This window comes from Ursus maritimus, unplaced genomic scaffold (assembly GCF_017311325.1).
Source record: "Ursus maritimus isolate PB19 unplaced genomic scaffold, ASM1731132v1 scaffold_25, whole genome shotgun sequence".
Lineage (NCBI taxonomy): Eukaryota > Metazoa > Chordata > Mammalia > Carnivora > Ursidae > Ursus > Ursus maritimus.
Genome location: NW_024425008.1, coordinates 3,650,289 through 3,671,562, shown reverse-complemented (window position 1 = coordinate 3,671,562; position 21,274 = coordinate 3,650,289). Strand labels below are relative to the sequence as shown.

The window sequence follows — 21,274 nt, the reverse complement described above, 5'->3', positions numbered from 1 at the left end:
TCTTCTCTGTGTTAACACTCCTCAGAATCGACACACTCCAGTTGATGTAAGCATTTTCCATGGTCAAAAGGTCTGTGATTTCCTGCATGTTCTGAGCATAGAGATGAATGTGAGTAAATGTTCTTGTATTTGCTTAAAAGTTTTTTAAATAAGGTATCCACTGCAGTGTTGAAAGTGTAAAATACAATTTAAAACCCTCAACACAGGAGCCTTTAAATATGGCATATAACATTTGCTAATGCGTATGTGAGGTATGGCTGACCACTGGTGTAAGACATGAAACAACGTGGCAGATGGTCCTATAGGCAGTGGTAGAATATTTGTTGCTCTTATTGGATTTTTTTGAATCACAGGGTTTTAAAAATTAACATTAGTCAACTAAGGAATTAGTGATGTAATATACAAGAGAATGAAGAAAACAAGACCCGGATTTGGACCAGTGATGACAGTTGGTGGCGTATGAGTCATGGATGATGAATATAACGTGTCTGAAACTCTGAGGTCCAATTAAAAAAAAAAGAAATATAGTCTGTTGCCTCTCTTTGAAGTAGTCCTATGGACAGTTGTTAGGGAAAGAAAAAGGTACAATTTCTTGGTTCGTTTTCATGAATTTTGATTCTACTGTAACAAATGGTTCAAAGAAGAATCAATATGCAAGTATAGATAAGAGGGTGAAGCATGTCTACTCCTAATAAAAATTATAAACATTTTTTGAATATACTGGAGTTTTTAAGAAATGTAAATGGTTCAAGTGTCTTACCTCTTCCGCTAAGAAGGGTACAGACAGTAAATAACAGCCAAAATTCTTACGCTTGGTCTGTGTCAAGTTCGATATTGTTTGTTCAGAGAAAATTAATAAATATGTCCCCAATGTGCTGTATTCCTAAGTGACAGACAAATTGAAGGTAAAATCAGTGCATCAGTAGAGTGTGTCTCCACCCTGTTAACCATTTGCTCTGCTCTGTGCTCCTCAGAATGGATATGCTCCAGCAGCACTGCCATCATTACGTGCTCTCTGGTTGCATCTGGGAGTTTGGAGCATAGAGACCAATGTGAGTAGTAGCCAAAGTTTTCATCTTCTTCTTCTTGTGTGTGTGTGTGTTTTTTTAAAGGTATTCACTATATCGTTAAGAAGTATGAAATATAATCAAGTAAGGTCAACTGTAGCCCAGTGACAAATATGGAATTGATTATATTGATTAATAGGGGTTGATTATATTGATTAATGCATTTATGTAAACCATTATAATTAATGAGAGTGATACATGGATGTCAGAAGAGATATCAAGGCTCTTGTTACGTTGTCATGAATAGTAGCATCTTAAAATTATTTTAGTGAATTAATGAATTAGTCAATAAACAATGTGGCACTGAGTAGAGAAAAAAAGGGACAGTATTGGATCAATGATGACCACTGGTGGCGTATGAGTCATATACGATGAATACGTGTCTGAAACTCTGAGGTCCAACAGAAAAGCAGTCTAATGCACTGCCTCGTGTGAACTGATCCTGTAGACAGATACCACAAATATAGAAGGATCCTGTTTTGGGTTCATGTTCATGCATTCTCTATTTTTATAATTGGATCAATGAGATGGTCAACAAATAATATATAAATAAAGATTAAGGTCATAAAGCATTGTCCAGTTATCAAAATGCGTAGCGAGACAAGAAATACTGTTAATGTGTATTGACAACACACTCCTGTCCATTAGGAAATAAACGATACAGACAAAGGTGTTGCCTCTTCGGCGAAGGACGGCGTAGGCGGTGTTAAATAGTAAGAGGCAATGTTCATATTGTGTGTCAGTAGCAAGATCATTATTGTTCATTTATTAGGAGACATTAAATAAACAGTTCCCCCCATTGCAAGTTCTCTAAGTGACTGACTAGATGAGAGGTGGGGTGCAAGGGCCAATTGAGATAAGGTATAAAGCTTCTTGTTTTCGTCTGCTCTACTCTGTTCTCTGCAGAATGGACACACTCACGCCAATTTAAGCATTCTTCCATGATCACAAGTTCTATGGCTGCATCTATGTGTTGGAGAATAGAGATCAATGTGAGTAATAGTCAATGCTCTTGTCTCAGTTTGAGTAGTCAGTTTAAGGGTATTCACTGTATTGTTAAAAAATGTGAAATATAATCAGTGAATGCCGACCGTGGCCCCCAAATGAACTAACATGAAGCATTGTGTTTATTAATCCATATACAAAATATTGAGGTCAGTTAATGAAAGAAGTGAATTGATGGGGGAAATGATTCTACGGACAGATGTTACACATTAGTCACTGCCAACCATGCACTAATGGTAAAGTAAGAGGTTAAAATGAGCATGTTGGCCAATCTATACATTCTACACCGAGGTCAGTTAGCAAAGTAGATCTAGACAGTTTGCCTGTAGAAAATGATTTTATGTACAGATGTTAGGGATATTAAAGTCACTTTTCAAAACCTTGTGGGCATTTTTTATTATTAGTGAATTAATGAATTAATCTTTAAACAAAATTATGGTTCAATGAAGAAAAAGAGGATGAAATCTGGACCAATACCGATGACTAGTAGCCTAAGAGGCAAGGATGAATACGACTTATCTACAACTTTGGCATCCAACACAAAAAGAAACCTAGTCTATTGCTTCTGTTACAAATGGTCCTACAAGCAGTTGTTAGAGCTATCCCAGAATTTTATTCTTTGGCTTTTGAGTTTCACAAGTATTGATTGCTTATTAAAAATTAAGCGATGTAATAATAACTAAAAATATGTGTGAGTAAATGAAGGAAAAATAGGGCCAAACGTGGAATAACTATAGCATATGTAGTGAAATGAACATCCTCACGAATTCATTTCTAAGAAATGAAAGTCCATTAAAAATATATTAAGGTGTTTATACCTCATTAGAAGGGATGTAGGGACAGATGTATGTGGTTGTCGATATTCATGTTCTGTGCTGCCTCTGGGATGCAGGTGTTTTTGTTTTTGTTTCTTTTCAGTTGAGAAATTGGGGAAAAGTTTATATCATGTAATCAACTAACTGTATTAAAGAGGGTCAAGCCTGTAGCTGTGACAAAATTGAGTCATGTAACAAGTTATGACCAATCCAGTTCGCTTCACTGTGCTCTATTGGTAATCATTCCACAATGTATACGTAAATCAAAAGTCAAATATACAACTACATTTATCAATAATTTGTCAGTAACGTTGGGAAGAAGTATATAGTCCTTTGTCATTTATGATAGTGAGCAACTGGGCACCGTTTTTATTAATTAGTGTTATGATCTTGATTTTGTACAACAGTATGCATTTTATCATTGTAAGTTAATAAATAAGGTAACAAGTGAATACAGTAAAAGGGGTCAAAGCTCGTGGCCAGTGACGAGCACACGGTGATGCATGATCCAGCAGTTCTACTCAGGTTTTGTCCCTCCTAAGACACAAATCTCAGCTCTCTGCAGGTCGAGTCAGGAGAACCGCACAGGTGGATACACAGCAGCGTTTCTATTCTGGGTTTCTGGGAGGTTGTTTTCATTCTTTTAAAAAAGTGACTGGTTGTCAACTTTTTATGAGTTAAAGATTGAATGAACGAATATTAAAGCTACTGATAAATATTTAGGGGCATAAATAAAATCAAGGAAGACCAAATATGGGTCTATGATGGAGCTGTATGGCAAGGTTTATGAAGTAACCAATTTCAGTACAGCTTTTCTTGTAAAGGTTTGAGGATTTTCATTCACTCTCTTAAGTATCTAATTTTTCATCTTAGGTTGGCACCACATTTATGATCTAAGTTGTTAAATCAATGAAACAACTCAGAGAGAGATGTAAGTTGCACTCTTTGGATGGGGAGTGGATAGTGGGCTCATGGTTATACTTACATCTTTAAAGATTGTACAAGTTAAATGAAAAATTATGGAGGTTCCTCAAAAGATTAAAAATACAACTACTCTATGATCCAGCAATTGTACTACTAGGTGTTTACCCAAAGGACACAGAAATGCTGATTCAAAGAGGCACATGCACCCTGATGTTTACAGCAGCATATCTGCACTAGCCGAAATATGGAGAGAGATGAAATGTCCATTGACTGGTGTCTGGATAAAGAAGTTGTGGTGTATATATATATATATGTAATGGAATATTACTCAGCCATCAAAAAGAATGAAATCTTGCCATTTGCAGTGACATGGACAGGGCTTGAGTGTATAACGCTAAGCAAAATAAGTCAGTCAGAGAAAGACAAATACCATAGGATTTCTCTCATATTGGAATTTAAGAAATGAAACAGGTGAACGTAGGGGAAGAAAAGGAGAGAGGCAAACCATAAAACAGGCTCTTAACTCTGGAAGACAAACTGAGGGTTGCTAGCTGGAAAGTGGGTGGGGAAATGGGCTAAATAGGGGATGGGTATTAAGGAGGGCACTTGGGATGAGCGTTGGGTGTTATATGTGATGAATCAGTAAATTCTACTCCTGAAAGTAATACTACACTATATGCTAACTAACTGGAATTTAAATAAAAACTTGAAAAAAAAAAGAGCCAAGCAAGGACCCATGATGTGAATGGAGTGCATTCTGAATGTGTCTTGTGATTAATTCATTTCTTCATTACTGAAATTCATCTCAAAAGGTAATTTCGTATATTATGTCTGCAGGAACAAGGCTATAGCCAGACTTCAGTAATGTGCAAGAATCTAATTATGTGGTTTAAGTGGCTTCTGGGAATTTAGTACATTATTATAAGAGACTAAATTAAAAAATCAGTAGATGATAGATAAGCAGATAGATGATAGATAAGTAGATAGATGATAGATAAATGATGGTAGGTAGATAGATAAAGAGAGTAATTAATGCTGGATTAATTAAGAAAAAACTGTGAGGTTGAAATTTTTGTTTATACGATTAGGAAACCTTGCAGTGTATTAAGAAATCAGTGGGTTAAAGGTGTTACCACTCGGGGTAGCTGACTGTAGAGCAGTGGTTCTCAAACTTGAGTGAGCACCACCATCCCCTGAAAGCTGGTTAACCTGTAGATTGCTGGCCCCATCCTCAGCATTTCTTTGATTATATTTAATACTTTTTAAAAAGTTTTTATTTCCATCCCAGTTAGTTAGCATACAGGTGTTTCCGGTGTACAATCCAGTGACTCAACACTTGCGTGTAACACCCAGCACTCATCACAAGCACACTCCTCGTCCCCGTCACCTGTTTCCCCCCTCCGACCCGCCTCCACTAGCTGAGATGATGTTAAAAATAGGTCAGGTCCGTGTCATTCATTTTTATAGCTCTTTAAATTTCTATTTCAGCTTTTCCTTAGACATTCCTTAACTCATAAAGATGTAAACTCCCTTTATTACGAGGAAGAAGCACATGGGAGATGTAGGTGGTAGTCAGTGGTTTAGTTCTGATGCAGGTGGTGACTCTATAGAAAAAGAATATACAGATTAGCTGGAAAAGGACAAACTGTGGACCAGGGATGTGAATGGAATGCATTCTGAACCATATTTTATGATCAAAACACCTGTGGCCTATGGAGGTCCATTACAAAAAGGGGTTTAAGCGTCTGTATCTGTGGGACTGAGCCTGTGGATTTCAGTAATACTCAAGGGTCATGTTCTTAGGCTTTGGTGCTTCATGGATTTTGATTTTATTATTGTAATGAATAAAGGAGAGAAACAAATATGTCAGTGCCTAAAGATGAAAAGGGTGAAGCATATCCAGCTATGAATATATGTGGTGAGGCGAGAATTACTATTAATGTAACTTGGGACAAGTGGAATTGATTAATAAATGGATCAGGGGTTTACATTTTGGGACAGGATGATACAGATGGTGATATGTAATATGTGTGCTTGCTTTTTTGGGGGGCTTTATTTAAAATCATGTTAGTTAAGATACAGTGTATTATTAATTTCAGTGTAGAATTTAGTGATTCATCTGTTGCATGTAACACCCAGTGCTCATTACATCAAAGCGCCCTCCTTAATGTTCATCACCCAGTTACTCCAACCCCCTACCCACCTCCCCTCCAGTAACCCTCAGTTTATTCTCCATAGTTAAGGGAGATGGCGTATGAGCCATGGACAATGGAAAATAAGTATCTAAAACTCTGAGATCCAACGCAATACATAATTAGTCCAATCCTTCTTTTGGAAATGATCTTATGGGCAGATGTCAGAAATATGTAAAGGTCACGCTCTCATTTTGGCTTTATAGATTTAAATTTATTACCATTAATGGATCAATGTTAGAACCATTAAAGAAATGTAAATAAACAGAAAATGAAGCACTGGCCAATTATGAACATTCGTTGTGAGGCAGGACATATTATTAATAAAAAAAACACCAGTGCCCATTAAGAAATAAAGGGATCAAGTATGTTACTTCTTTTTTTTTTTTTTTTTTAAGATTTTATTTATTTATTCGACAGAGATAGAGACAGCGAGAGAAGGAACACAAGCAGGGGGAGTGGGAGAGGAAGAAGCAGGCTCATAGCGGAAGAGCCTGATGTGGGACTCGATCCCGGAACGCCGGGATCACGCCCTGAGCCGAAGGCAGACGCTTAACCGCTGTGCCACCCAGGCGCCCCCAAGTATGTTACTTCTTTGGCTAAGAATTATGTCAACATAGGTAATTAAAAGTCAATTATTTTAAAATTCTGAATCAGTTCCAAGTTCAAGTTTCTTCCCTTTGTAGGAAAGAAAAATAATGAAAAATTAACACGTATGCAAAACATTCAGTAAATGACATGTGGAAAGGCATGGTAAATGTAGATAAGGGCTTAATTTTCTTTATCCCCTGCTCTGCCCTGTACTCCTCAGAATGGACGCAGTTGAGCTGATGGAAGCATCTTCCATGGTCATGAGTTCTGTGCCTGCCTTTAGGCATTAGGCGCATAGAGACCAACGTGAGTAATAGAGTTCTCGGGTTGAGTTGGGCGGTTTTCTTAAGAATATTCACTGTATCATTAGTGTGAATTAATAAAGAACTTAGAAGTGAACAAAGGGAAAGAGGACCAGTCCTGGACCGATGATGATGACTGGTGGCGTATGAGTCATGGATGATGATGAATGACATGTGTCTGAAACTCTGAGGTCCGACCAAACACTACAGGGCAACCTCTTCATTTGAGAGGATGCTGTAGGCAGAAGTCAGGAATACAGACAGATCTGGTTTTTGGTCTCTGTGTTTGTTCGTGCATTTTCATCTGCGATTATAATTGGAGCATTGAAATAGTCACTAAACAAATATATATATATATAAATATAAGTAAAGAAAGAGGAATATGGGAAAGCATGCTCTAATTATAAAAATACGTGGTAAGGCAAGAAATAGTATTAATAAATTTGAAAAGCGTGTGAAGTCTGAAGACGTGTAAATGGTTATATGACTTAAATCTTTGGCTGAGGATGATAGAGACAAAATAAATGATAGTCGATGTTCATTTTCTGGGCTGGGGACAAGGTCTAAGTTGTTCATTTTCTTAAGAGAAAATGAAATAAATATAGTATACGCCTAATTAATGATTGCCTGAATCACTGAAAAGGGAATTGCAGAAGCAAGGATCCATGACGATGAGGTCGCAGTTTGTTACCGTCCTCTCTGCTCTCGGCTCCTCAGAACGGGCACACTCAAGCTCCTTAAAGCAGCTGCACATGTTGGAGCTCTGTGGTTGCGTCTTTGTCTTAGGAGCCTAGAGAACGATGTGAGTAATGGTCAGTGTTCTTATCTTGGATGGAATGTTTTGTTTTGTTTTAATGACTCTATTATTAAAAAGTGTTTGCTATAATTAAGAAGCCCAAACATACCAATATCAAACATCGTTGTGAGCCAGTATGATGTTAGTCCATATGTGAAACACTGAGTTCAGTTAATGACAGCGTTTGTCTTCAGTGGCAATAATTGTATGGATAGATGTTAGGGATAGTCAAGGGTTTTGTGATTTTTTTTTTGGTGACTTATGTTTATTTCTGTATTAGGCAATTAATCAATAAACAGGTGCAGATGACAATAGAAAAAAGAGCCAGTCCTGGACCAGTGGTGGCGACTGATGGCATAGGAATTGTGTGGTGAATACTATGTGTCTGGAACTCTGAGGTCCACCGCAAAACAAATCCATTCCATGTTGTTGAAATGGTGCTATGCAGACGTCAGGATATACAAGGATCTTCTTTTTGGTCTTGGTTTTTATTCATTTTCATTCTACAACTATAATTGGATCAGTGAAAATAGCAATAAACGTATTACAAATGGATGATGGGAGTAAATCATTGTCCAGTCGTAAAAATATATGGGGAGGTACGAAGTACAATTAATATATATTGCAAACACTGACAGTTAATGAAAATAAATGATACAAGCATGTTGTCCCTTTTGCTGAGTGTGACATAGGCAGTAATGAGTAGTCATTGTTTATTCTTTGTCAATGGCCATATTGATGTGATTTGGTCCCTTAAGAGAAAATAAAATAGACATGATCACAACTTACTAATTTCCTAGATGGCTGAATAAATAAAGGTGGAATTATGGGCCAATGGAGAGAATGTCTCAATCTTTTTGTTGTTGTTCTTCTTCTTCCACTTCTGTACTCCACAGAATGGACGTATTCCAGTGGATTTAAGATCTTCCATGGTCAGGAGCTCTCTGGTTTTCGGAGCATGAAGACCAGTGTGAGTAATAGTCAATGTTCTTCTTGGCTCAATTATTGTTTTAAAAAACATTTTCAATGTATTATTATAAATTTATATATACATATCATATAAATCATATATATATATAAATCGTATAGAAATGAATGAAATTTTGCCATCTGGAATGACATGGGTGGAGCTAGAGGGTATTATGCTGAGTGACATAAGTCAGTCAGAGAAAGACCGACACCGTATGATTTCACTCATAAGTGGAATTTAAGAAAAAAAACAAAGGGGAAAGAGAGAGAGGGGCAAACCAAGAAACAGACTCTTAACTCCAGAGAACAAACTGATGATAACTGATGGGGAGTTGGTGGGGGTGAGGGGCTATTACCAGGTGATGGGCATTAAGGAGCGCACCTGTGATGAGCACTGGGTATTGTGTGCAAGTGCTGAATCACGATATTGTACACCTGAAACTAAAATAACCTAGTATGTTAACTAACCGGAACTGAAGTAAAAACTTAAAAAAGTATTAAATATAATCAAAAAAGATGAGATATGCCAGTGTTAAGTATCAGATTAATATGAAGCACTGTGTTGATTAATGCATATATAAAACACTAAGCTGAGTCAATGAAAGAGATTTGGTCTCAGTGGAAATGATTGTGTATAAGGATGTTAGAGATACTAAAGAATCTTACTTTTGTTTTTTTCGTGTGATTTATGTGTATTTCTTTATTAATGAATTAAATGGTGAACAAATGTAGGTGGTCATGGAGAAAGAAAGCCAGTCCTGGACCACCAGTGATGATGGGTGGGATATGAGTCATATATGATAGACACATTTTCTGGAGCTCTGAGGTCAAATGCAAATGGAATCTGGTCCACTCTCCTTTAGGAAGGGAACCTATGGATGGATGTCAGGAATATATAAGGATTTAGTTCTTGGCCTTTGAGTTCATGAAGCTTTAAAATATTATTATAAATGTATCAATGGAAGAATAAGTAAACATGGAGAGATGAAGCTTTGTTCATGAGCAAAATGAAATACATACTAAGGAAAATGTATATTAGTGTAAAGGAATGGATAAAAAAAGGACCACGTGGATTTCATATTTGACTAAGGGTGATTTAGACAGTGATAGGTGATAGTTATTGCTCTCAGTCAGGTATCAATTTGAAGTTTATTTTAGTAAGGGAAAAATAAATAAATATTACCAAAAATTAATAAATGCCCAAATGACTATCCAAACGAGTGGTGGAAAATACAGAGAGAAAATGACTCAATCTTCTACCATATTGTCTACTTGTATCGTATTTTATCAGATCTTCAGAGTGCACACACTGGTTTTTAGCATCCCCGGTGATTAAAATCGTTGTTATCTTTGTGTTAGAAAAGAGACAGAGGCAGGTAATTGTCAAAGGCCTTACTTTGTTTTGGGTGATTTGTTTAAGAGCATTCATGGTATCATTTAAAAGTAATAAATACAATAAAAAGTTAACTGTGGCCTGATGAGAAATATGATATGAAATATTAATGTTGATTCACCGATAATGTGCAACATTGAGGTCAACTAATGAAAGATGTAATCTATGTGGTACATGATTCTGCAGATAGAAGTTAGGCTTCTTCAGGGGTCTTTGTGATTTTATGAATCATTTATTGATTTTTATTATCAATGAAATCACAATTTAATTGTTACAAATGTAGAAACGATTGAAGAAAAGGAGGCCCAAACACAGACCAATGATGAGAACTGGCGGCATAGGAATCCTATGGGGTTGAGTGCTGCACGTCCGTAATTCGGAGTCCACACAAAACAAAATCTAGCCTATTTTCTGTTGTAAATGACACCAGGGGTCAATGTAGAAACAGGCAAAGCTCATATTCTTAGTTTGGGTTCATATACTTAGATTTATTATTATGAAGGACTCAGAATTCAAAGCATTAAAAATGTAAAAATCCCAGATAAATAGGGTGAAGCATTGTCCAGCTGGGAATGTATGTGGCGACATATAAAAAATGAGCAAAAATGCTTATTAAGCAATAAACAGAATAAGCGTTTTTGCCTGTTTGCTTAAGAATTATGGAGGCGCTGATAAGTAAGAGCTGTTATTATTGTTATTAATCAGTCTCAAGTTTAAGCTTTCCTTTAGATAAGGGAAAAAGTACCACATTATGAAAAATTAACGTGGGCTAAATGAATAAATGAAATGCAGTAAAGAAGGATCAGTGGAGATTGGATCTGAAATTTTCTGTTGTCTGCTCTACTCTGTACTCCTTAGAATGGACCTGTCAAGCAGATTTAAGGATTCTTCTTTGGTCACAAAATCTCGGGTTACATTCACGTGATAGGAACATGGAGACCGTGTGAGTAATAGTCGAAGTTTTGGTCTTAGTTTCAGTACTTTGTTTAACAGTATTCAGTGCATTATTGAAAACTGTGGAGTATAATCAGTGGAATCCAAATAGCCCACTGACCGATAAGGGATTAATATGAAGCATTATATTGATTAATGCACATAATATGAATTGATAATAATTAATGAAGGTGATAAAGACATGAGAATGAGTCTAAATAGATATTTGGGATTTCTAGACTCTTTGTTTCTGTGAATAATCATTTTTAAAATTATAAACTGAATTATGAATTGATCAATAAATAATGTAGAAACAAAAGGTGAAAAAGAGGGAGTATAATGGATCAATGATGACCACTGGTGGCGTATGAGTCATGTACGATGAATACGTGTCTGGAACTCTGAGGTCCAACACAGCTGGAATCTACTCCGTTGTCCCTCTTTGATGTGGTCTAGACACAAAGGTCAGAAATATATAAAGACTATGGTTTTGGTCATTATGTTCATGAATTTTCTTCCTATTTTTATAATTGGATCAGTGAAATTACTAATACACAAATGTGTAAATGAATTTAAATGGAGAAGATGAAGCCTTGTCCAACTATGAAAATAGGTGGTTAGGCAAAAATTACTATAATATAGTAATATATTAATTATATTGAAAAGACTGATATCCATTAGGAAAGAGATGGTATAAGGGTGTTGTCTCTGTGGCTAAGTTGATTGTATAGACCGTATTAAGTATAGTGTTCAGATTCTTTGGAAGGGGCAAGATGGATATTATTTGTTTAGTTAATAGAAAAGAAACTATACATTATCCCAAGTCAATAGCTACCTAAATGACTGACTGAATGAAAGGTGGAGTACAGGGATGAATGAAATATGATCTCGATCTTTTATCCCCTGCTCTGTCTGATACTCCTTAGAATGGTTACCCTTGGCTGATTGAAGCAATCCACCATAGTCAAGAGCTCTGTGGTTGCATCTATGTGTGAAGAGCATGGAGCACAATATGAGTAATAGTCAAAATTCTTTTCTTAGTTTTGTGGTTTTACAAAAAGGTTTTCACTGCATTATTAAAAAATTGTGAAGTATGGAGTGCTGGGTGTTATACACAAACAATGAATCATGGAACCCTATATCAAAAACTAATAATGTACTGTATGGTGACTAACATAACATAATAAGATTTAAAAAATTATGAAATATAATTTATGATTGCCAGCCATGGCCAAATAATTAGAATCAGATTAATATGAAGCATTGTGTTAATTAACCTATATAGGAAACGTTGAGGTCAATTAATGAATGATATATATTGTCAGTGGAAAATTATCTGTAGACAAATGTTAGAGATGTTCAGGGATTTGTTTTGAGTTTTTGTGACCCCTAAAAATATTTTATTATTATTAGTGTATTGATGAATTAATTAAAACATGTAGATGTGATTGAAGATAATGAGGGAAATATCCGGATAAATGATGACAAGTGGTGGCATATGGGTCCTGGATGATGAACACCACGGGTCTGGAACTGAGGGGTCCAACACAAAAGAAATCTAGTCCTTTCTCCCATTTGAAGTGATCCTCTAGAGAGAGGTCAGGTCTAGATCCTCTAGAGAGAGGACCGCGCACTTGGTCTGTGTGTACACGAATGTTGTAAAGTATTGTAATAAGAAATAAATAGTAGTATAAATATATAAATGAATAAATACAAAGAGGGTAGAGCATTGTTCATTGCTATAGTATATAATAAGTAAAATGATATTACTATGAATCAGAATGGAAAATAAAAGATTCACGTGTATATGTCTGAGGAAGAATGATGTGGAGAGTAAGTAGTAGTTACTGAGTCAGTTACAACTTCGACATTTGATTTATTAAGGGGAAAATTACAATAACTGCATAAATGCCAAAATGACTGCAAGTGAATAGTGGGGTATATGAATCAATGGAGAGAATATCTCAATATTTTTATCATCTTGTCTGCTTGTTACTCTTCAGAACGGATGCTTGAGCTGATTTCAGCTTCTTTTTTTTTTTTTTTAAAGATTTTATTTATTTATGTGACAGAGAGACAGCCAGCGAGAGAGGGAACACAACAGGGGCAGTGGGAGAGGAAGAAGCAGGCTCCCAGCGGAGGAGCCCGATGTGGGACTTGATCCTGGAACATCGGGATCACGCCCTGAACCAAAGGCAGACGCTTAACGACCGCACTACCCAGGTGCCCCTGATTTCAGCTTCTGCCATGATCAAGGTTGTGATCCTCCCTTTGAGTATGGAAAGACACGAAGGCGAATAATGGTCAAGATAAATGTCTTGAAATGGGACATATGTTTAAGGGTAATCATTGTATCACTAAGAAAAATCAGTAAAAAATTAAACGTGTTCTCATGATAAATGTGATAAGAAACATTATGTTGATTAATCTGTAATGTTCAGGTTGGAGGTGATGCAGTCCATTTGGATAATGATTCTGTAAACTGATGTTAGGGGTATTCAAGGATCTTATTTTAGGCTTCCTGTGAACCATGTCTTATTTTTATAATTATCAATGAGTTAATGATTTAATTGATACAGAAGTAGAACTAAGAAGAGACTGAGTCCTGGACCCGTGATGATAACCAGTGGCATGGGAGTCATGGACGATGAAATTATGTGTCTGAAACTCTGAGGTCCAACACAGAACATAATTTGGTCTGCTCCTTCTGTTGAAATTGATTCTACAGAGAGCTGTCAGGAATAAGATCATATTCCTGAATTGTTTCATAGATACAGACTTGTTAGTGGATCAATGATAGAATGATCAAGCAAATAAAAATAAATAAGAATAGGGTGAGGAATCGTCCAAATAGCAACCCAAGTAGCAAGGCAGAGTATACTATTGCTAAGAATTGAAAGCGCTGTGATGCCGTTAAGAAATAAGTGGATCAGGGGCGCCTGGGTGACGCAGTCGTTAAGCGTCTGCCTTCGGCTCAGGGCGCGATCCCGGCGTTATGGGATCGAGCCCCACATCAGGCTCTTCCGCAGAACATAATTTGGTCTGCTCCTTCTGTTGAAATTGATTCTACAGAGAGCTGTCAGGAATAAGATCATATTCCTGAATTGTTTCATAGATACAGACTTGTTAGTGGATCAATGATAGAATGATCAAGCAAATAAAAATAAATAAGAATAGGGTGAGGAATCGTCCAAATAGCAACCCAAGTAGCAAGGCAGAGTATACTATTGCTAAGAATTGAAAGCGCTGTGATGCCGTTAAGAAATAAGTGGATCAGGGGCGCCTGCGTGGCACAGCGGTTAAGCGTCTGCCTTCGGCTCAGGGCATGATCCCGGCGTTATGGGAGCGAGCCCCACATCAGGCTCCTCCGATCGGAGCCTGCTTCTTCCTCTCCCACTCCCCCTGCTGTGTTCCCTCTCTCGCTGGCTGTCTCTCTGTCACATAAATAAATAAAATCTTAAAAAAAAAGAAAAAAAAAAAGAAAAAGTGGATCAGTGGGTCATCTCTTTGACCCTGGTTCTGTAGGCATGCCTGAGTACGAATCACTGTAATTGTTCTTCCTCAGACCAAAGATTGGATTTTTATAGGATGACAATACATATATAAAGAAACAGTAATAAATACCTAAATACTGGGTAAATGAAATGCAGAAAGCAAGGATCAATACGGATTAGGTTTCAATTTTTTTTTAATCATCTGCTCTGTTCTCTACTCCTCAGGATGAACTCACTGGAGATGATTCAGCCGCTTCCATGGGCACACGTTCTGTGGTTGCCTCTAAAATAGGAGGATGGAGATTAATGTGAGTAACAGTTGAAGTTCTCTTCTCAGTTTAAGTGGATTTTTTAAAGGTTATTCACTGTGTTATTAAAATGTGTAAAATAGAACTAAAGAAGGCAGCTGGATCTCAGTGTTGAATATGGAATGCATGAAACACATTGATTAATGCAAGTATGAAAGCTGAGGATGATAATGAGAGTTATATTGATATGAGATTAGTTCTGAGTATGGATTTGAGACTTACGGTCTCTTTTTATTTGAATTGTACTACTTAAAAATTATTAGTGAATTAATGATTTGATCAATAAACAAATAGAAATCTATGTAGAAAAAGAAGGACGATATTGGATCGATGATGACCACTGGTGGCGTATGAGTCGTGTACGATGAATACGTGTCTGGAACTCTGAGGTCCGATATAAAATTGGTCTGGTCCATTCCCAGTGTTTGGGGGCATCCTAGAGACAGATATCAGGAATAAATGAAGGGTTTGCTGTTGGTCTTGGTGTTCATGCATTTTTATTTTACTATTACAATTGGATAAATGTGAGAATCTATAAATAAAAACATAAAGAAAGATGAATAGAGTAAAGCATTGTCCAGTTATCAAATTATGTGGTGAGGCACAAACACTATTAAACTACTATGGAAACCCTGAAGTTCAGTTAGAAATGAATCATATTGGACCATTACCTCTCAGGGTAAGAATGATGTAGACAGGGTAAGTTACAGACAATGTTCATATTCTGGCTCAGTGACAAGACTGAAGTTGTTTTCTTAACAGACTAAATAAATACGCCAAATTAATGATTGCCTAGAGAGCTCTGTGAATGTTGAAGCTGGGATCAATGGAGAGAATGTCTCAACCATTTTTATCACCTGCTTTGCTTTGTCTTCCTTAGAAGAGACACTGGACCTGATTTAAAGATTCTTCCTTTATCCTGACCTCTAAGGTTGCATCTGTTTTAGGAGCCTGGAGACCAGTGTAAGCTTAATGACATTTCTTCTCTTGATTTGGTTTTTTTTGTCTAAGGGTATTTACTATAGCAATCCAGTATTTGAAATACAATCAAAGAGGGCAGTCTTTATCCTATTGGTAAATGAGATTTATAGGAAGCATGATACGGATTAATGCATGTATGAAAAACTGATAAAAGAGATATTGTGATGTAAAAATGGATCTAGAAGCATATTAGGGATATCAAGACCTTATTGGGATTTGTAAATAATGGAATTTATATATAATTAGTGAATTAATAAATTAGTCAATGAACAATATCGAAATGAATGAAGAGAAAGCCGTCTTTTCTGGATCAGTGATGATAACTGCCGGCGTATGAATCACGGATGATGAGTAACACGTGTCTGAAACTCTGAGGTCCAACACAAAAGCGATATGTGCCTTCTCTTCATGCATTTCCATTTTTTAATATAATTGAACCATGAAAGAATCAGTAGACAAAACTATGGATCAGTTGAGAGAAAGTCTCAATCTTTTTATCACTTTTTGTGTTTGGTACTTTTCAGAATAGAAGCTCGAGATTTCCACCTGTATTGTGATCAGGGTCACCATATTTCCCTTCTATAAGAAAGAGACCAGCGTGAGTAATGGTCAAAGTTCGTTTCTTGGTTTGGGTCATTTGTTTAAGGGCTTTCATGGTATTATTAAAATGTAATAGGGACACCTGGGTGGCTCAGTCGGTTAAGCGTCTGCCTTTGGCTGAGGTCATGATCTCGGGGTCCTGGGATTGAGCCCCGGGTCGGGCTCCCTGCTCAGTGGAGAGCCTGCTTCTCTCTCTCCCTCTGCTGCTTCCCCTGCTTGCGTGCTCGTTTACACGCACGCTCTCTCTCCCTCTCTGTCAAATAAATAAAATCTTTTAAAAAAACCTACTAAATATAAGAAGAAATTAACTATGGCTCAGAGATAAATATGATATGAAACATTATATTGATTGATAATATGTAACATTGATATTTATTAGTGAAAGAGATATGATCTATTTTGGCAATGATTCTAAAGGAAGAGGTTAGGGATATTCAAGTATCATGTACTTCAGTTTTTGTTAATCCTGTATTGATTATATTATTACCAATGAAGGTATGATTTAACTGATACAAATATACGAACAAATATATGGGTGAATAAACTAACCTCTAAAGGAACCAACCAGTGGTGATGACTGGTGGGGGATGAGTCATGGACAGTGGACAGTGGACAGTATGTGTCTGGAACCCTGAGGTGCAATACAGTGAGTATCCTATTTTCTCTATTTGACCCTCTGGATAGATGTTAGGAATGTATACAGATTATGTTCTTATTTTGGATGAATTATTCATTTATTTATTTACTTATTTTTAGAAGGGAGGGGCAGAGGAAGAGGGAGAATGCTAAGCAGGCTCCATGCCCAGCGCAGAGCCTGACGCAGGGCTCGATCCCATGACCCTGAGATCATGACCTGAGCCAAAATCGAAAGATTTGGGCACTTAACAGATTGAGCCACCCAGGCGTTCCTTGGTTGAATATATTTATATTTGTTATTACTAATGGACCATGGATAGAACCATTAAAGGATATTTAAATAATAGATTAAGAAGAAAAGGTGAATTATTATCTAACTATGAACATAAGATGGTGAGGCCAGAAATATGAATAAAATTTGTAAACCCTGATGCCCTTCATGAAATATATGTTAAAAGGGTGTCCCTTCTTTGGCCAAGGATTATATATACATGAGTAATTAAGAGTCAGTTTCATTATTCTGGGTCAATGTCAAGTTCGAAGTTTTCCTTTTAAGAGAAAAAGCTCTACATTATGAAAAATTTATGAATTCCTCAATGAGTGAGTAAATGCAATATGGAAGGCAAGAATCAATAGGGATAAACATTTTATCATTTTTTCTGTCATTGACTATGGTTTGTACTGCGCAGAAGGGACACATTCGAGCTAACCGAGCACTCTGCTATGGTGGCGAGCTCTCTTGTAGCGTCTGTGTGACAGAAGCATGGAGACCAGTGTGAGTTAATGGTCAGATTTCTTGTCCTTTTTCAGTGATTTTTTTCCAGCATATTCGGTGCATTATTCAGAAATTCCATGTAGAATCACAGAAGGCTAACTGTAGCTCTGTGATAAATAGTGAATTTTAGAAAACATTATATTGATTAATGCAGGTATGGAAAGTGAGGGTAATTAATGAAGGAAACTGATGTGAGAATAAGTTTATATTCAGTATAAGGACAGAAAGACTCATTTCAGTTTTTTGTGAATAATAGGGTTTTAAATTATTAGTAAACCAATGATTTAATAAATATACAAAGAGAATATAACGTAGAACGAGGGACAGTATTGGATCGATGATGACCACTGGTGGCGTATGAGTCATATACGATGAAAACGTGGAACTCTGAGGTCCAACAGAAAATTAATCTAGTACATTCTCATTATTTGAAGACATCAATAAATAGATGTCAGGAATATAGTAAGATGTTGCTTTTGATCCTAGTGTTCTTGCATGTAAATGTATCATTACAATTGGATAAATAAGAGATTCTATAAATAAATAGATAAATAAAAATGATGAAGGGAGTGAAGCATTGTCTAATTATAAAAAGATGTGATCAGGCAATAATTAAGACTTAATTTATTTATTAATGTATTATTATTGATTAATAATTAGTACTATTAATATACCATGAAAACCCCGAAGTTCAACTAGAAGCAAGTTGTACATAACTGTTACTATACAGTGAAGGATGATAGAGACAGGGTAAGTTACAGATAATGCCCATCGTCTGGGTCAGTGGTAAATTTGACGTTTGTTTGCTTAAGGGAAAAAAGACACATACACCAAATTAATGATGGCCCAAATGACTGACTACATGGGAGGGGAAAGGCGAAGACCAATGGAAAGAAGGTCTCAACCTTTCTTATCATTTGCTCCTCAGAACAGACAGACACACAACACCTGAGTTAAGGATTCTTCCCTGATCGCGAGCTCCAGGGTCGCATCTCTGTTTTAGGAGTTGGAAGACCAATGTGAGTAATAACCAAAATTCTTGACTTGGTTTGGGTGGTGGCGTGTCTAAAGGTATTCACTGCAGTAATAAAAAAGATGAAATCGACTCAGATGGTCAGCTGTGTCCTAGTGACAAATATGGGGTTAAAATGAAGTATTATATTGATTAAAGCATTTATGAAAAACTGATAAATATAAATATGGCAGAGATATAATAATGTGGGAGTGGTTCCAGACATATACTAGTTCAGTCAAGGCCCTTTGAGTTTTTGTGAATCATACAGTTTTAAAATTGTAATTAGTGAATTAATGAAATAATAAACAATGTAGAAATGAATGGAGAGAAGGCAGTGTTTTCTGGATCAGTGATGATAACTGCCAGCGTATGAATCACGAATGATGAATGATACGTGTCTGGAACTCTGAGGTCCAACACAAAAGAAATGTGGTCTTTCTCTTCATGCATTTCCATTCTTGATTATAATCGGATCAGTGAAACATCAATAAGGAAATGTATTTTTAAAAAGTGAATCGTAGAAACATTGTCCAATTTTAAAAATATGTGGGGAGGCAAGAAGTACAATTAATATAATTTGAAAACACTGAAGTCCAAAGAGAAATAAATGGTACAGGACTCTCCCCTCTCTGGCTCGGATGATATAGACAGGACAAATTACAGACAATGTTGGTGAAGTATGAAGTGGTTCGTTTTTATAAAAGATAGTGAAATTAATGTTCTCCAGTAACAATTTCTTAAATGCCTGACTAAATGAAAGATGTAAAGCAAGGGTCAACGGAAGAAGGTCTCATTTTTTTCTCATGTTCTCTGTCTGGCACTCTTAAAACAGATGCTGTAGCTCATTTCAGCTTCTGCCCTGATCACGGTTATTATGTTGCCTGCATTTTAGGAGAGCAAAGCCAGGTGAGTAGTAATGAGAGGTTCTGTCTGGGTTGGGTCATTTTTTTAAAGGGTATTCACAGTATTATTGAAAATTAATAAATATAATCAAAAAGTAAATTATGGCCCGATGATAAATATGATATGAAACATATTGATTAATTGATACTATGTAACACTGAGATTGATTGATGAGAGAGATATAATCTGTGTTGGCGATTACTCTATAGGTAGAAGTTAGGAATATTCAGGTTGTTGATTCAAGTTTTTGTTACGTATTAATCAATGAATTAATGATTGAATTGGTACAAATATAGAAAGGAATGAAGAAAAAGTGGGTCTTTAATGTACCCGTGATGATGACTGGTGGAAGATGAGTTATGCATGATGAACACTGTTTATCTAGAACGCTGAGGTCCAATTCAATATATAGTCTTTCTCACTGCTTATTTGATCCGATGGACAGACGTTCAGAAAGCACAAAGATTATGGTTTAACTGGGTTGACAGATTTAGGTTTGTTACTACAAGTGGATCAAGGGTAGAACCATTGAAGAATATGAATAGCGGATGAATACAGAAGCGTGAAGCATTGTCCAACTATGAAGACCTGTATTTAGGCAAGAAATAGTAATACAGATTGCAAACCCTGACACCCGTTAAGAATTAAATGGCTCAAGAGTGTCACTTGTTCAGCCAACGGGCATTTAGACATGAACAATTTAGAGTCAATTTCATTGTTCTGGGTCAATTTTAATTTTGAGAAGTTTTGTTACTATTGTTGTTAAAAGAAAAAAAATCAATGTTATGAAATATTCATAGGTATCTAAATGACTGTGTAAGTGAAATGTGGAAAGAAAGAATAAGTGGAAATAAAAGTTTTTATTTTACTTTTGTTTATCATCGACTGTGCTTTTCATTTCTCGAAATGGACACATTTGAGCTGAATTAAGAAATACTCCATGGTGGCGAGCTCTGTGGTTGCATCTCTGTGTTGGAAGCCCAGAGAACAATGTGAGCAGCATCCAGTTTCTTGTCTTGGTTTCAGTGATTATCTCATTCAGCATAGTGAGTCCTGTGTAGTATCATCACAGAAGGCCAACAATAGCTCAGTGACAAATACTGAATTTTATGAAACATTATATTGATTAACACATACATGAATAACAGCATAATTTTAAAGGAGATACATTGATGTGAGAATGATTCTATTTACAGATTTAGGATACCATGACTTTTCTTGGGCTTTTGTGAATGATAGGGTTTTAATATTATCCATGGTGATTTAATGAATTATTCAATAGACAATGTAGAACTGAATGAAGGAAAAGAGGGACAATAATGGATCGATGATGACCACTGGTGGCGTATGAGTCGGATACGATGAATACGTGTCTGGAACTCTGAGGTCCAACAGAAATGGAATCTGGTTTATTGTCCTGTTAGAGGTGATTGTATAGACAGATACCAAGACTATACAAGGATCTTGGTTTTGGTCTTTATGTTTATGCATTTTCCTTCAATTTTTATAATTGGATCAATGAAACAATCAATAAACAAACATACAAATAAATAAAGATGAAAACAGTGACATCTT

The 21,274-nt window shown here is 36.3% G+C and overlaps 1 long non-coding RNA gene, 13 other non-coding genes and 2 pseudogenes across 14 annotated transcripts; all 16 read left to right on the top strand.

Moving 5' to 3' along the window:
• The first annotated feature begins 432 nt into the window (after positions 1 to 432).
• LOC121105309 lies at positions 433 to 507 on the top strand. The gene has a single exon (XR_005837774.1). It is a non-coding gene; the product is annotated as a small nucleolar RNA SNORD113/SNORD114 family (small nucleolar RNA).
• Positions 508 to 1,397: 890 nt separating this feature from the next.
• LOC121105312 lies at positions 1,398 to 1,469 on the top strand. Its single transcript, XR_005837777.1, has one exon. It is a non-coding gene; the product is annotated as a small nucleolar RNA SNORD113/SNORD114 family (small nucleolar RNA).
• A 5,546-nt stretch (positions 1,470 to 7,015) lies between these two features.
• LOC121105329 lies at positions 7,016 to 7,093 on the top strand. Its single transcript, XR_005837793.1, has one exon. It is a non-coding gene; the product is annotated as a small nucleolar RNA SNORD113/SNORD114 family (small nucleolar RNA).
• Positions 7,094 to 8,023: 930 nt separating this feature from the next.
• Positions 8,024 to 8,096, top strand: LOC121105248. The gene has a single exon (XR_005837722.1). It is a non-coding gene; the product is annotated as a small nucleolar RNA SNORD113/SNORD114 family (small nucleolar RNA).
• A 1,324-nt stretch (positions 8,097 to 9,420) lies between these two features.
• On the top strand, positions 9,421 to 9,493 carry LOC121105267. Its single transcript, XR_005837741.1, has one exon. It is a non-coding gene; the product is annotated as a small nucleolar RNA SNORD113/SNORD114 family (small nucleolar RNA).
• Positions 9,494 to 11,327: 1,834 nt separating this feature from the next.
• On the top strand, positions 11,328 to 11,399 carry LOC121105310. Its single transcript, XR_005837775.1, has one exon. It is a non-coding gene; the product is annotated as a small nucleolar RNA SNORD113/SNORD114 family (small nucleolar RNA).
• Positions 11,400 to 12,458: 1,059 nt separating this feature from the next.
• On the top strand, positions 12,459 to 12,533 carry LOC121105251. The gene has a single exon (XR_005837725.1). It is a non-coding gene; the product is annotated as a small nucleolar RNA SNORD113/SNORD114 family (small nucleolar RNA).
• Positions 12,534 to 13,593: 1,060 nt separating this feature from the next.
• LOC121105242 lies at positions 13,594 to 13,667 on the top strand. Its single transcript, XR_005837716.1, has one exon. It is a non-coding gene; the product is annotated as a small nucleolar RNA SNORD113/SNORD114 family (small nucleolar RNA).
• A 776-nt stretch (positions 13,668 to 14,443) lies between these two features.
• On the top strand, positions 14,444 to 16,490 carry LOC103669436. Its single transcript, XR_570264.1, has 3 exons — positions 14,444 to 14,789; positions 15,670 to 15,752; positions 16,295 to 16,490. It is a non-coding gene; the product is annotated as an uncharacterized LOC103669436 (long non-coding RNA).
• Positions 15,113 to 15,184, top strand: LOC121105322. The gene has a single exon (XR_005837786.1). It is a non-coding gene; the product is annotated as a small nucleolar RNA SNORD113/SNORD114 family (small nucleolar RNA).
• On the top strand, positions 16,077 to 16,151 carry LOC121105331. Its single transcript, XR_005837794.1, has one exon. It is a non-coding gene; the product is annotated as a small nucleolar RNA SNORD113/SNORD114 family (small nucleolar RNA).
• A 440-nt stretch (positions 16,491 to 16,930) lies between the features above and the next one.
• Positions 16,931 to 17,012, top strand: LOC121105273 (annotated as a pseudogene).
• A 1,099-nt stretch (positions 17,013 to 18,111) lies between these two features.
• Positions 18,112 to 18,179, top strand: LOC121105334 (annotated as a pseudogene).
• A 959-nt stretch (positions 18,180 to 19,138) lies between these two features.
• Positions 19,139 to 19,213, top strand: LOC121105332. Its single transcript, XR_005837795.1, has one exon. It is a non-coding gene; the product is annotated as a small nucleolar RNA SNORD113/SNORD114 family (small nucleolar RNA).
• An 811-nt stretch (positions 19,214 to 20,024) lies between these two features.
• LOC121105250 lies at positions 20,025 to 20,099 on the top strand. The gene has a single exon (XR_005837724.1). It is a non-coding gene; the product is annotated as a small nucleolar RNA SNORD113/SNORD114 family (small nucleolar RNA).
• Positions 20,100 to 21,019: 920 nt separating this feature from the next.
• On the top strand, positions 21,020 to 21,091 carry LOC121105323. Its single transcript, XR_005837787.1, has one exon. It is a non-coding gene; the product is annotated as a small nucleolar RNA SNORD113/SNORD114 family (small nucleolar RNA).
• The last annotated feature ends 183 nt before the right edge of the window (positions 21,092 to 21,274 follow it).